The sequence below is a fragment of the Anabrus simplex genome, chromosome 3 (assembly GCF_040414725.1).
Source record: "Anabrus simplex isolate iqAnaSimp1 chromosome 3, ASM4041472v1, whole genome shotgun sequence".
Taxonomy (NCBI): domain Eukaryota; kingdom Metazoa; phylum Arthropoda; class Insecta; order Orthoptera; family Tettigoniidae; genus Anabrus; species Anabrus simplex.
Window position 1 is genome coordinate 421,413,588 of NC_090267.1, and position 15,374 is coordinate 421,428,961.

A 15,374-nucleotide genomic window follows, 5' to 3' on the forward strand; every position below is an offset into this window, starting at 1 on the left:
CTGTCATCTTTCATTCTAGCAACACTCACCATTCTCATTTCATAGCATCTCTCAGTCACTAACAAATCACTTTGAGAGTGGCGACCCCATCGTACTAATAGCCTATATATGATTCATTCATTACATCCCTGAGCCGGTCAATGACTAGAACACAGGTTGTAGGTTTTCATTATCAAGCACCACAGTAACACGTCGTAGCCGAATACGAACCTCAACATAGAACATCGGAGAAATCCAATACGACGTTCGAACACTCCAGGCATTGCGCGTTATTGGATGGCAACCTTGTTTCACACGCTGCCGAGGTACTGCAATGTCCGTAACGGCGTACTTGACAGCCAACTTAATCCTGAATACAAACTCTTCCCCCATTGCAGCTAATAATTAAAATAGGCGTTGTAAGAAACGATCGACTGCAGGCCATAGATTCAAAGCGATGACTATCCATCCTCCGATTACTTTCCATATGTTTGGGAACACCGTGTATATTAGACGGGAGTATCATTGTCGCGGCGTCTTAGATGCTGACTTAAGCTAGGCGCGCACTAGCGATTTGTGGTCACTGCGACAGATAAATCGCTGTCGAAGTATTTTATTCTTATGTGCGCACTACGGCTGATAAATCGTCGATTGTTTGCAGTTGCACGATGGATAATGCAGTAACTTACCGAAATTTGTTTACCCTAAGTTTTGACAAATAAATCATTGTTGATTTTATCATTTTTAAATTCTGCTCAAGTGGAGTCTATGGCCTTCTTCAGAACATTTGGAAAGTTTCTTCTGAAGAATATATCTTTCAAATAATGTTAAAGCATGGTTGTTGATCTCCTACGTCAATTATTTGAGCATCTAATGATGCACATAATTAATTGCATTAACTTTTCAGTGTTGCAGTCGTGCTAATTACTTGTAGTGCCCCAAGATATTAGAAATATCTCCCCCGATAACAATTATTATTGTTGGATCTTATTTATTGCTTTTACATTTTAATACGCTGATAACCCGTCGATATCCGCCTCCGAAGCGTAACGGTTAGTGTTATTAGCTACCGTCGTTGGGGTCCCGGGTTCGATTCCCGGTACTGCCAGAAATTTAAGAATGGCGGGAGGGCTGGTATGTGGTTGGAATGGTACATGCAGCTCACCTCCAATGGGGGTGTGCCTGAAAAGAGCTGCACCACCTCGGGATTAGGACACGAGTTTAGTCCGACTCGTTGGCTGAATGGTCAGCGTACTGGCCTTCGGTTCAGAGGGTCCCGGGTTCGATTCCCGGCCGGGTCAGGGATTTTAACCTTAATTGGTTAATTCCAGTGGCCCGGGGGCTGGGCGTTTGTGCTGTCCCCAACATCCCTGCAACTCACACACCACACATAACACTATCCTCCACCACAATAACATGCAGTTACCTACACATGGCAGATGCCGCCCACCCTCATCGGAGGGTATGCCTTACAAGGGCTGCACTCGGCTAGAAATAGCCACACGAAATTTAAAAAACCGTCGGTTATCATTTTTATTGGTTTTATTTTCTTGTATCCAAAAAGTTTTGTTCGGACCGGTACTTATAACAAATAGAATAACTTTATCCTAATAGAATGTGCCTGACAAAGTCATTACGCCCATCATCGTTGAAACACCACCGTAGTAAAGGTAAAAGTTAAAATAATGAAATAAAGGTATCAAAGCACACCTTAAATTTTTATTTTCTACCCTGGAAGATTCGGCAAAGGCGTGCTAGGTTCACCCGGAAGGACGTGGGTTTGATTGCCCGTTAAAAAGCCGAAAAATTTAAGGAACTAGATTTTCACTTTTGGAGATGCACATGACGCTGAGGTTCACTCAGCCTACACAAAAAATGAGTACCAGGTTAATTCCCGGGTTAAAGGTGACCGGGCGTAAACTTGAACACATTACCCCACCAACTGCCAATGTTACGGTTGGTGGAGGCATTTACCTTCCACACCTCTAAGGTCCTTCATGGTCTGTATAGAGATGACTTTGCTTTACTTTACCTCCGAAGATTCATTACAATTTCAACAGACATGTAAACATAATTTCCTTCTCCCCGAAGTTTTTCTTTTGTGTTGCGATCACTATATCCTTTATTTTAAAGAGCTTGTATTTTCCGATCTCCAATATCAATCTGTCGGTATCAAGCACACTATTTATAAGGTCGTCAACACAGTTTGTTTCGTTGTCAGATATTTCCAGCGCTATTCTAAAATCCATGCAGTCAGACAGTGAAGACAATAATTGTCCAATACTCTAATTATTGCCTCAACTGCGATTGAATGGTCGCTTGCGCGCGCAGAATCATTCCTTTCTATGCGGCTCATTCTGAGACCGCGACAGTCGCGTCGCTAAAAAAAAAGAGTCTGATTTCATCTTTTCAATCGCTGCGATTATACGTTCACATGCATGCACGTTCTTATTTGTAGCAATTTGTATCATTTTTGCGGCGAAACAATCGCGCTATTATAAATCTTAAGTACGCGCCTAGCCTTAAGTCTCTGACTTTCTATTTTGAAATATTAGCAAGTCTGGAATAGAATTATCACGCGAAACATCCTGTAGTTTTAGAAAGTGCATTAACCTTACAATTACGGACAAAATCTAAATTGAGTCAACATGGTTCTTAGGAACATACAAATAACTGAGATAACCTCAAAGTTATCTTATAAAAATATTTTAGGCAAGTTTGTATGAGTGGCACGATGCTAAGATCTTTGCTACCCTTTTCCTACGTGCATACACTTTCCTTAATTTCGACCTTTCACAGCCCATATTATAACAAATATAAGCTAGACATATTTTGTGCTCCTCAAAACATACAATCTGAATGGCCGAATGTCATGGAAAGACACTGAATGCGATGTTAATAACGAGTTGCTGCTCCGCGAACCCTCTAATCGGCAACAGTATGGTGAGGCATCGACTCTGCAAGGTGTTGGAATCCTCTGGAGGGATCTGGACCCACGTACCTAGCACAGCTACCGACAATTGGTCTTGTGTACTTGGTGCAGGGTTCATGGAGCGTACACAAGCATCGAGAGTATCACATAAATGCTCGACTGTATTAAGATCGGGGGATCTGGAGGGCCAGTCCCTGGTCGTAACATCACTGGAGTGCTCCTCCAACCACCTGCGTACCACCACTGAGCGGTGACACGGCGCATTATCCTGTTGAAACATTGCATCTCAATCAGGGCACTCTAGGGCCACAAAGGGATGCAGATGGTCTGAAAGAATGTCCACATAACATGCACCTGACAGCGCTCCCTGCAGCTGGACAATGGTGCCTAACTGCGACGAAGAGAACGCCGCCCAGACCAGAACTGAGCCACCTCCCGCTGGACACAACCTTGTTGACACACATAGGATCCGAAGCTTCATGGATCATACGCCACACTCTCACGCGCACATCAGCTGGATACAACTGGAACCGCGATTCATCGGACCATTCCACACGCCACCACTATCCCATTGTCCATTGCCGATGTTCGCCACCCCATGCACGTCGTTGAGCTCTGTGTCGAGTTGTCAGGAAAGGGACACGAGTTGGTCATCGGATGGTGAAGCCATGCGGTGCAGCTGCCTCCTTACAGTCCTGGTAGAAATGGGTTGCTGACTCGCAACATTCAACTGGGCGGTGATCTGACTCACAGTATGGTTCTGCGGAGGCGACGTGACGTCCGTTGGTTAAACAACTGTTGTCTTCCCGTGCGGCGGTTTACGGGGGTGGTAACATTATCTCTGCGATGTTGAAGATCCACCCTCGATAATGTTGACGTCGGAAACGTGAATTCGCGTGTAATGTCCACAAAGCTATGACCTATGCGACGTCCGCCGATGATCATCCCACGTTCTTTGTCGGTTACTCGCTACTTGTTGCCCTCTTCCGACACTAGTGTCTGTGACAAACTGCTCAGCTACGCCGAGGGTAGTCTCAACGCCCAGGGGACATACAGGGCACATTTTCTAATGGGACACCCCTTCCAGCGATTTTTGGCCACTCAGTGTATATTGGTCCTGATAAAATTTCAGTGATGAATTACTAGTCCATCGTATATTTTTGTGATGCCAAGCGTATTCAATACTTTTCATTGACCAGTTAGAAATGTTAATTAAATTTTATTTCAGGGAACAAGACGAAGCAGCAGCCTCAAGGCAAGAGAGAGGAGGGAAGTGTTAGAGGACGTTAGAAGAAGAGTGCTTTCCTTCTCGGCTCATAAGAACAATGGCCAATTACTCTCCATTGAGCTGAAGACGGGGTGATAACGAGCCTATTGACGAAGTTGCACAAGACGTGTTGTTACTTTCCTTGGTCCCCACTTGTCCAGTACTTCAGCTATGGTTCTATCTTCACATGTTACGAATATTGTCGCCTCCATCAGCGTAGCCTACATTATTTAGTACTTTGTCAGAGTCTCTTTTTCCAACCCCTTGTTGAAGGGTTAGCGTGCCTGCCTCTTCTCCTGGCCAGTCCAAACATTTCAGATCTGAACTGAAGGCTGGAACGGGATTAACTCAGACTTTTGAAACCAACCGAGGAGATATCTAATATGAGAAACAGCGTGCAACTGACGATATTGCCACGTAGACGATCTGGATCTCTAATAACCGCAGATCATCTGAGTATAGCTGAGGCCACATAGAACGTTACGCTATGTTTACTACGCACGCTACGTACGAGATGTATACCACGTTTCTTTGTCACCTTATTTATTTTATTTCTCACAAATTACAAGGTATGAAACTAACAAACAAAAGTAACACAACAAGCAAACCACAACCATCACTCAGTCTCTTGTTACAGTGGAATGGTCACTTGTCACAAGTCCTTTTGTCCCTTGAAAACAAGAAAACCCACAAAAATTTACATTATCTTCCAGAAAATATTCATTTAAACAGAAGGAAATAAGACCATTGGCACAAAAAGCACCATACCAAAAACGCATTGTGTGAAAAAACACAGCACTGTTCACTGCACGACCATTCGAATGTTATAATTAAACCCTCTTTAGTTCCATGACGTGATCTTTCTCTGTTGATGGCACACGTTTCAATAATTTTTGTTTGGCATCTTTTGGAATTACGGTGAACATGTTCAGGTGCCACCGTTCGTTTTCCTGGACATAATAGAAATGAAATGCCGTATGGCTTTTAGTGCCGGGAGTGTCCGAGGACATGTTTGACTCGCCAGGTGCAGGTATTTTGATGTGACTCCCGTCGGCGACCTGCGCGTCGTCATGAGGATGAAATGATGATAAACGCGACACATACAGCGAAATTAACCAATGACGATTAAAATTCCCGACCCTACCGGGAATCGAACCTGGGACTCCTTTGACTAAAGGCCAGCACGCTAACCATTTAGCCGGACTGGACATGATAGAGATACTCTTGACAAGCCAAGTTAGCGCAAATGTCAAGTGCTGCGTACCGAAACGTAGCTTTAAAGCTGTTCTGTAAGCATTAGGATTAGATTATGCTGTCATCCGTCTCAGCACAGAACAAATACATTTCCAGACAACTTTGACACTTCCATAGCTAGTAATTTTATGCCTCTTTGTGTCCACCTTCAGACATTTTTACAGAGTGGGAATAGGGCAGTGATATGACGGAATTATTTATCTTCTGTTGGAATAATTTCGTTAATAGCTTTATATGCGGCTACGTTCGCACGTGGTGACATAGAAGCTATGTTTTGTACGAGATTGGCCGAGATGTTGGCTGATAATCTGTCGTGGGTGAGAAATGATGGCTCCGACGACGAGCTATTGTTACTTTCCGTATGTAAGCGTAAAAAGAAGTGGGCGCATAGCGTGAATTTACAGGGAACTAAGTTTGGCGAATTTCATCATTTGATAAAGCAGTTTTATAATTATGACATTAAATGTAAAGAATCATTTTGAGAGCCATTTTAAATAAGTGAATACTGCGCTAAATGAGAGGCATACCACGAGTTGTAAGTAGAAAATGACTGACGAGGAATATTCGCGCAATGATACCTCGCAGCTATATAGTCCAGGACGCATGCATATCCAGCGCGACGTTTTCCAAATATAGCCGAGGATAATACACTCCGCGACGACGTAGCGAAAAGAACGAACATAGCGTTCGGGATATTGTCAACAAAGGAAGCAATTTTTCTGTTCGCGTACGTAACATTCTGTGTAGCCGCACGTTAGTCCTGGCAAGCCTAATAAACTGGACTGTATGCGCACTGGATTTTTTTTAGTAGGAACTATACTACCGGCGCTGTGGTGTAGGGTTAGCGTGCCTGCCCCTTACCCGGAGGCCCCGGGTTCGATTCCCGGCCAGGTCAGGGATTTTTACCTGGACCTGAGGGCTGGTTCGAGGTCCACTCAGCCTTGGTGATTAGAACTGAGGAACTATCTGACGGTGAGATAGCGGCCCCGGTCTAGAAAGCCAAGAATAACGGCCGAGATGATTCGTCGTTTTGACCCCACGACACCTCGTAATCTGCAGGCCTTCGCGCTGAGCAGCGGTCGCTTGTTAGGCCAAGGCCCTTCAAGTGCTGTAGTGCCATGGGGTTGGTTGGTTAGGAACTATAATATTGTTCGTGTCACAACGAATCATTTACTTAACTTTCAAAGAATTATTCACTCAAGGATATTTATATTAATGTACCATTCGCCCCTCATATTTTTCTGAACTATAACCCGTGTTTCGCAAAGATGCGCTGAAGCCCTACCCGTACGTTCAAGCTGATACCTCTTCTCAGGGTACCATCAGTGCTACGAAATTAAAGTTAATGTAAAATTTAACAAGGTTATATTCTCTTTCCAAAATTCAGAAATAACACGAAAGACAGGTACAGAGTAGCAAGGCAATAAAAGTACAATTACAATATTTACAGGATTTGGGCTTCGAGCACCAACCTCATAATTCTTGAGCAATTAGCCCAGTTTTACCCCAAACACAAGTTTCAACAGAGGGGCAGAAAACCCCATTCATGCCTAGGAGCACTTGCTCCAAATTACACAGTAAGGCCTCCTTGAGGCGCGCAGAAAACAAAATTTTCAAGAAAAAGCAACTTGCTCTCAAATTTTAGGCCTGTCAAATGCCACACCTAATTCCACCTTCAAGCTGTCCTCTAAGGACATATACACAGGGGTAAAATACCCAACCTACTGAGGTCTATTAAATGAGAAGAAGGTTAATTACATGACCTCTAAAATAACAATTTGAGAGGAGGCGATCTGTACTCCTAATGCATTTGTTTTAAAAACTAATCTGGCTCTAGGCCACTAATGCAAGGGCTAATCCCATACTACTGAGGTGACTTTAGAAAAGAACAATTTACATTACATTAAGGATGAATCGGTTGTGAGAAATAAGTTCACCTCAAAACAAAATGAGTGGGAGCTCGAGAGGGTTAAGCACTCTCTATCCCAATATGTAGCTTTAAAAGATAATAGATGCTAAGAGTAGTTACATTTTAGGAAAAGGTTACGATGATGATGATGATGATGCTTGTTGTTTAAAGGGGCCTAACATCGAGGTCATCGGCCCCTAATGGCACGAAATGAAACGACAAAGTAAAAGTTCAAAATCATCCACTGACCAAAATAAAAAATGTCATGAAGAATGAATGAACGAATGAATGAATGAATGAACATGAATTTAAAACAATCAGTGGATCCGATTCAAAAAACTATCATAGTTAATAGTATTACTGACCAAGGGACCACTTCCAAAGCACAATCCTGAATCGAGGATGCTTGGTGTCTAAATGGGTCTAAAATGCAGGTCAAAGGCCCCTCAGAGTGATACTTATAGCTAGTAATGTAGAACCATGGTATCTGTCCTGTTGCGGTACTAATCAAAAGTAGCAGAGACTTGCGGTATTCAACACATTAGTGTACTACTCAGAGGTTATGAAATTCGACGTATAATACAGACCTATGTTTTTCCCACTTTGCGGCGCCATTTACAGGCAACGCAAACCTATGGTGTTCATCACATAAGAGTACTAACCACACGGACCTCTCCCTATCCCGTGGTGTTCCTCATATAGTGGGTACTAATCATAGGCAAGGCAGAACCATGGTAGCTATCATCCCATGGTCCTGCTCATATGGTGGTACTAATCACAGGTACTGCAAAAGCCGACCGCGCGGTGCTCCTGTGTGCTACTAATCATCAACCTATTTCGTAGCTAATATAGTGGTACTACGCACAAGTAAAAGCGACCCCTGGTGTTCTCCGCGTGGTGGTACTAATCACATGTAGTTTCATGGTTCGAATCCAATCATCCCTTGGTCGCCCCTTTTAGTCGCCTCGCACAACAGGCAGGGGATACCGTGGGTGTATTATTCGTCTGCCTCCCCCACCCACAGGGGGTGTGTGTTTGGTCCGCGAGAGGTATTTTATTTCCCTCAAGTCCGCCGGCAAGCCGGTTAGGACCCCCCTATCCGCCACCTGGGACGCGCCACGTGGGAGTATCACCTCTCCCCCTGCTACGCCTGCGTAGCAGGTTCGTGGGGAAAAGGTTACATGGTAGAAACGCTTCGGACCCGCCCCGAGAGTTAAACTGCTGAGCTAGCAAGAAAAGAAGATATTAAAAGGCCATTACCTTGGTGTAGAACTGCTCCCCGAAGAAAGAGGCGCTTCCCGCCCCCTGCTATGTACTTTACACACTGAACGATGGTACTGAAGTGGCGCAGAGACCCTAAAATCAGCAGTTTATATACTCTCGCGGAAAGTTCGAGGCGTTTTTGGAATGAGAACACCCTCCCACAAGGATTTTATTGGTTCACCAAGAAACCCCCTACACAATACGAAGAAGAAACATATTACTGGTTGAAAATAAATTCGAGAAATTCGGGATTGGCTAAATTCAAAACAAGGGGAAAGAAAGGGTTAATATTGCCAACTTAAACAATGACTGAAAGAAATTTAGCAAAGAACAAACTTTTGAAATTAAATTTTCTCCAAAAAACAGTTCTTTCACTTCGCACTAGGGTGCACCGTTGTAGTTCTTCAGTAGTGTCCTCTAGAAGAGAATGTTCACACTTCTTACTACAAGCAAAACAAAATTACATCGAAAACAACACAGTTCAGAAACTTCAAAATTTCCAAGTAGTGGCATCTTCAGGGTAACTTGAAAATTAATACATAAGACAAAGTTCAGATTTCTCCCGGTAGGGGAGTTTCAACTGGCGCAAAGTTTAAATAAGCGGCGTGGAGGTGTACCGCCCGGTACAGACCTCCCCCACCAAAAGTTCCTCCAAGGGGGTAACACGGAAGAACATACACTTTTGTTTGAAAACAAGGTCCATGTTATGATGTTGCTATGGAGATTAATTGCAGAAGCATTTATCAAAATTGTTGAAATTTGCTTTGATCCAGTTTCAAAAATTCTCGTAGTAACTGCTGAAGTAATGTCTTTATGTTTGTAGAAGTTGAATTCAGAAGAAAAACTTTCACTACTTGAAAGTGAAGAAAAATTTTCAAAGTCCACCAAATATTGCTGTTGAATTCCCAAGTGTAGTAATTGCTGATAGTAAATGTCCATGTAGTTGATTAAATATTTCGATGTTGATTAAGTTGGATGGCCAGACCGGCCGTTGCAGCTTGCGTCCCAAGGCGGTCGCTCGGACCCCTCAAGTACCCTGAGATACCGCTCGCCCGCACTATGAGGGGAGCAGTGGTGTTGAAGCACGCCGCGCCCGCGGTGAACATATACAGGCTGCGGGCAAGTAGCAGGTCGTGCGCCGCACATCAGCCTTGGCCGGGAGGAGGGCTCCGGCTCGCCGTACACTGGTCGACCTCGCTGGAGGAGAGGGGGCCCTTCCTCTATTCCAGTAGCGGTACGGCGCCGCGCGGCTGCGGGGGCACTGAAACATTAAAGCTAGGCGGCAGAATTTTGTTGGACCATCATCTCTTTTTTTTTGAGGGCACAGGCTTGTGGAGAGGTTGAGGGGCCAGCGGCGTGCAGATATCCATGGCATTTTATATAAGTAAGCCACTGTGTGTAGTGGAGCAGGGGACGGGAGCGTGGTAATGGCCGTGGCAAGGACAGAATGGCAGTTTAACGGTTCGGGTAAGGTTTTACAAAACGCTTACATATAAAACAAAATATTATAGAAGGGGCAGAATGCCTTAAAAGTGAAAACTCAAAAAAATATAACCTTCATATTCCTTTGAAAATAATATGAAGCAAGTTAACACAGAAATTACACCGGTTTCACCTGTGACAGGTGAACGCTAAATATCCTCTCGGTGGCTGGATTACTTAATAACAACGTAACCGGCGTAAGGAAATCGAGAATGATACACGGCCCATGAAATCTGGGGGCAAGCTTGCCCGCGGGAACAAAGTTCTTGACCATCACCTGGTCACCTACCTTCAAATTGGTGGGTCTCCGTCCACGATCATATCTTTCCCTAACCTTTTTATGAGACACTTTAAGATTGGCTTTCGCCTTCTTCCAAAGATCTTTAATATTGTCCGGGTCTATTGTCTCGGGTAGAATGTCACTCAGAGACCAGAGGTTAGAGAGCGGCGTGTTGGGAACAAACTTGAACATCAAAGACGCTGGAGTAAATTTATGTGATTCATGAACCGCCGAATTCAAAGCAAAAGCTAACCAATGCAGGGACGTGTCCCATCTAGAATGATCTTCATGATGATAGGCAATAAGCGCGGACCTGAGATTACGATTAACCCGTTCAGCCAGAGATGGTTGAGGGTAATAAGCAGAAGTCGTCACATGAGATATGGATAGGTCAAAGCAGAATTTACGAAATAAATTAGATGTGAAAGCCTTAGCATTATCAGATACAATATATTGACACGGACCGAAAGAAGCAAAGATAGAAATTAGACAAGTAATGGTGGACGGAGCGGTAGCCAGCTTAGTCGGAAATAACCAGGAAAATCTTGTAAAACCATCTATGCATACAAAGATGAACTTGTTGGCATTTCCCTTCGACTGGGGGAAGGGTCCTACATAATCAATATACAGGCGTTCCATGGGGCGCGACGCTTGATGAGAAGACAAAAGGCCTACCTTGGTGGACATGGTTGGTTTACGAAGCAAACAGGATTTACAAGCCTTTACTAGTTCACGGATTTCACCGTCCATACCCTTACAGATGAACATTTCACGAATCTTCTCACGAGTTTTAAAGATGCCTAGATGCCCTCCTAATGGGGTCTCATGATAATACTTGAAGATCATAGGTACAAGAACAGCTGGAACGACAACTTTCATCATCTTATCATGCCTCGATGGGCAACATAAAACACCATTCCTCAAAACATAAGGGACGACATGTTCCCCAGAAGAAAGGGTTTCCATTATCGGAGCCAGCGTCGGATCTTCCCGTTGGTATTTTTCGATATCCCTAAAGAGCATGGGAGCATCTGTTAAGATGGCATTAACACCAGATAGCATGGACTCGGGAGGAGATGAACTATCGACCGGTTCATGGTTCTCAACGTCGTTGGAAAACATACGGCTGAGTCCATCAGCGACAACATTTTCGGTACCTCTGATATGCCTGACATCGAATTGGAAGGCAGAGATTCGGATGGCCCAACGGGCTATACGACCAGTACGACGCGGCCTACCTAAGACCCAGCTTAAGGCTTGATTATCTGTCTCCAGGTCGAATTTGACGTGTTCCAGATGGAGGCGGAACTTTTCTAAGGCAAATAAGACTGCCAAACCTTCGAGCTCATATATAGAATACTTGGCTTCTTGAGCCGATAGAGTCCTAGATGCATAGGCGATGGGTCGCCTCCCTAGTTCAGTCTCTTGAAGAAGGACTGCAGCTACCGCCGACGACGACGCGTCGGTTTGGACGATGAATTTCTTCGAGAAATCAGGCATAGCAAGTACAGGGGCATTACAGAGAGCTAATTTAAGATCTTCAAACGCGGCTTGTTGAGAAGGTCCCCACTCAAATTTGATGCCTTTCCTACGAAGAAGGTTTAAGGGCGCCGCTCTATTAGCGAAGTTAGGAATAAACTTCCTGAAGAAATTCACCATACCAATGAACCTGGCGATACCTTTAATGTCCTTGGGAGGTCTAAAATCACGGATGGCCTGTGTTCTAGAATGATCGACGGCAACACCATCAGGTGACACAATATGCCCTAGGAATGACATAGAGGGCTTAGCAAAGGCAACCTTGGACAACTTGACAGTTAACCCAGCCTTACGAAGGCGATTGAGAACTTCTCGCAGATGATCTAGATGTTCTTCAAAGGTCTCCGAAAATACGACGACATCATCCAAGTAGTGATACAAGTATTCAAATTTGATGTCGGGGAAGACCCTATCTAGCAGCCTAGTGAGTACAGCTGCTCCCGTGGGGAGCCCGAAAGGCACGCGGTTGTATTCATACAAATTCCAATCCGTGGCAAACGCTGTAAGATATTTAGACTCTTCGGCGAGGGGAATTTGATTGTAGGCCTGATTCAAATCCAAGATGGTGAAGAACTTGGCCTTACGGAACCATGAAAAACAAGAATGAAGGTCGGGAAGGGGCACAGATTTTAACACCACCTTCCGATTGAGAGCCCTATAATCAATGACAGGCCTGAAGCCCCCTTGGGGTTTCGGGACTAGAAAAATAGGCGAAGAATACGCCGACTTAGAGGGCCTAATAATACCATCCTTCAACATCTGATCGATGATTTCTTTCAGAGCCTTCATTTTAGGTGGAGATAGCCTATAAGGTGGAAATCGGACAGGAATCGAATCCGTGACCTCAATTTTGTTTTCGATAAGGTCAGTAACACCAAGAGTATCAGAGAACACCTCTGGAAACGACTGACACAACTTACGAATACTATCAGCCTGCTCCTCAGGTAGATGTCTAAGGTCTAACAACATCTCATCCTGGGTAGGCGAAATAGATGAACATGACGCAGAATTACATTTTAATAAGGGGATTTTACAATTGGAAGCAAATTTGAAAGTGCACGACCTACTCTGAAGATCGAGCACAAGACTAGTGTGAGAAATAAAGTCGGCTCCCAATATGATGGGGCAAGACAAGTGCTTAGCCACAAACAATTTGATTTTCCATGTAAATTTAAAAATACGAATTTTGACATTTACAGAACCGAGAATTTCTAATGGAGATGAATTAGCCGAAACATATTGAACAGTAGATGAACCATAGTCAGGTAGTTTACAAACAGATTTCAATTTTGAATACCATTGATCCGAAATAATTGAACAAACACTGCCTGAATCTAATAAAGCTGTTATTGGTTCATTATTTAACTCAATTTTAAGAAAAGGAACCGGTGCGGGGTATCCGCCGCAATCCTAAGACATTCTTTGGGGCATTCGAAAGATGAATTTGAAGATAGAACATTCCCTGAATTTTCGACCTGTTTACCAGGGGCTGAGCCTCGGGAAGAGGGATTAGTCGACTCAGCCGAAGCCACTAGTCATTTTTTATTAGTGACATTGGTGGAAGTTGCACCAGAGGTTGAGCAGGAGGGGGTCCTATTTGAATTTGGGCAATTTTTGGCGATATGTGAGAAAGCCCCACAGTTAAAACAGCCTTTTGATGAACCAGCTCCATTATTTGCCCTACTAGTTTTGACCAATGGACATTTATTGCGAAGATGGTCGGGCGACCCGCAAGCATAACATTTACGGGGTGTGACTGGTCGGCGAGGTGCAGGCCGAGTATTACTAAACGAAGGAGGGGGTTCTTTCGCGACACGCAAGGAATCGGCGTATCTAACTCCTTCCGCTGAGACGGCCAATGCTTCAAGTTCAGAGAAGGTTTGCGGGCACGCCGCGAAACACAAATATGACCTATAGGATGGTGAAATTCCTTCTACAATAGCCTGTACAATCTGATCTTCAGGAAAATGAAGAGCAAAAACCCTAGTATAAAACTTAATGTCTTGTATGAAATCAGCCAGATTTTCATCCAACCTCTGTACTCGATAATAGTACTTCTGAATCAGAGATGACCTTGCCCTAGCCGGGATGAAGTTAGCTAGCAAGTGGGCGTGGAAGTCTTCAATATATGATTGCTCGGCAATGGCCCTTACTATTTTGTCTGAGAGAATACCTATTGCATAGGGATAGATGATTTGCAAAATCTGACATGGAGAAAGAGAAAAACAAGGGCATGATCCTGAAATTCAACTAAAAAACTTAAAAAAGAAATAACTTCACTGGTAGTGTTAACCGAAAACTTCGAGATACCTCTGAGCAACATTGCCAATGGATGAGGCAAGCTGCTGAACCCAGGTGACATAGTAGGTAAAGGTTTCAGTGGCAAAGAAGTTAATTCAGAACGTACATTATTCAACGATGCACGGCGTTCAGACTCGTTGTCCAATGGGGCAGAGATCGTTTGAGCTCCAACGGTTATCCTATTGACTTCTCCCTTAGGAGGCTCTTCCTCACCACCTACATTCACCGTGGTGGGTTGATCGATTTTGGGAGGAACTTCCCCAGTTAACAATTGAGTTACCTTATTAGATAATTCAACTTGTCAACTTTAGAGACAACAGATCGTTAACTCTATTTGAAAAATGAAATAGCCTGGCTTGCACACGCTTAATTTGATTAGGAGAAGGATCATTTTCGTCAAAAAACTAACTACAGATGCTAGCCCAGTAATATTCTCGATGATCGTGGAAAGAGAGTCGTCAATTTCTTTGTCTCCCAAAGTGGGGATGGAAATGGGCAAATCAAGGGACTCTCTAAGCTTGTTTGTGTCTACTGCAACCGTGCCTCCAGATTGCACATTTCTAATAGTTAATTCGTAGATCAACTCCTCCTTGCGCAAATAGTTAAGATGGAGAACATCGCGAGGGCCGGGCATGATGACAGAACAATTTTGAAACAGAAAAAAACAAAAATTCCAGCAACTGAGAAAATTATTAGAGTTCGAATCAAAACAATGTTTAGCCGTCAAAAGGGGCTAAATTGAGACCCATTCAACCACGCTCTGCTACCACTTGTTCCCGGTTTTTTGTGGTAGGTAGAGGTGAAAGAAGGTGCGGGTGTGAACGGGTCTCAAACTACGAAATTAAAGTTAATGTAAAATTTAACAAGGTTATATTCTCTTTCCAAAATTCAGAAATAACACGAAAGACAGGTACAGAGTAGCAAGGCAATAAAAGTACAATTACAATATTTACAGGATTTGGGCTACGAGCCCCAACCTCATAATTCTTGAGCAATTAGCCCAGTTTTACCCCAAACACAAGTTTCAACAGAGGGGCAGAAAACCCCATTCATGCCTAGGAGCACTTGCTCCAAATTACACAGTAAGGCCTCCTTGAGGCGCGCAGAAAACAAAATTTTCAAGAAAAAGCAACTTGCTCTCAAATTTTAGGCCTGTCAAAGGCCACAC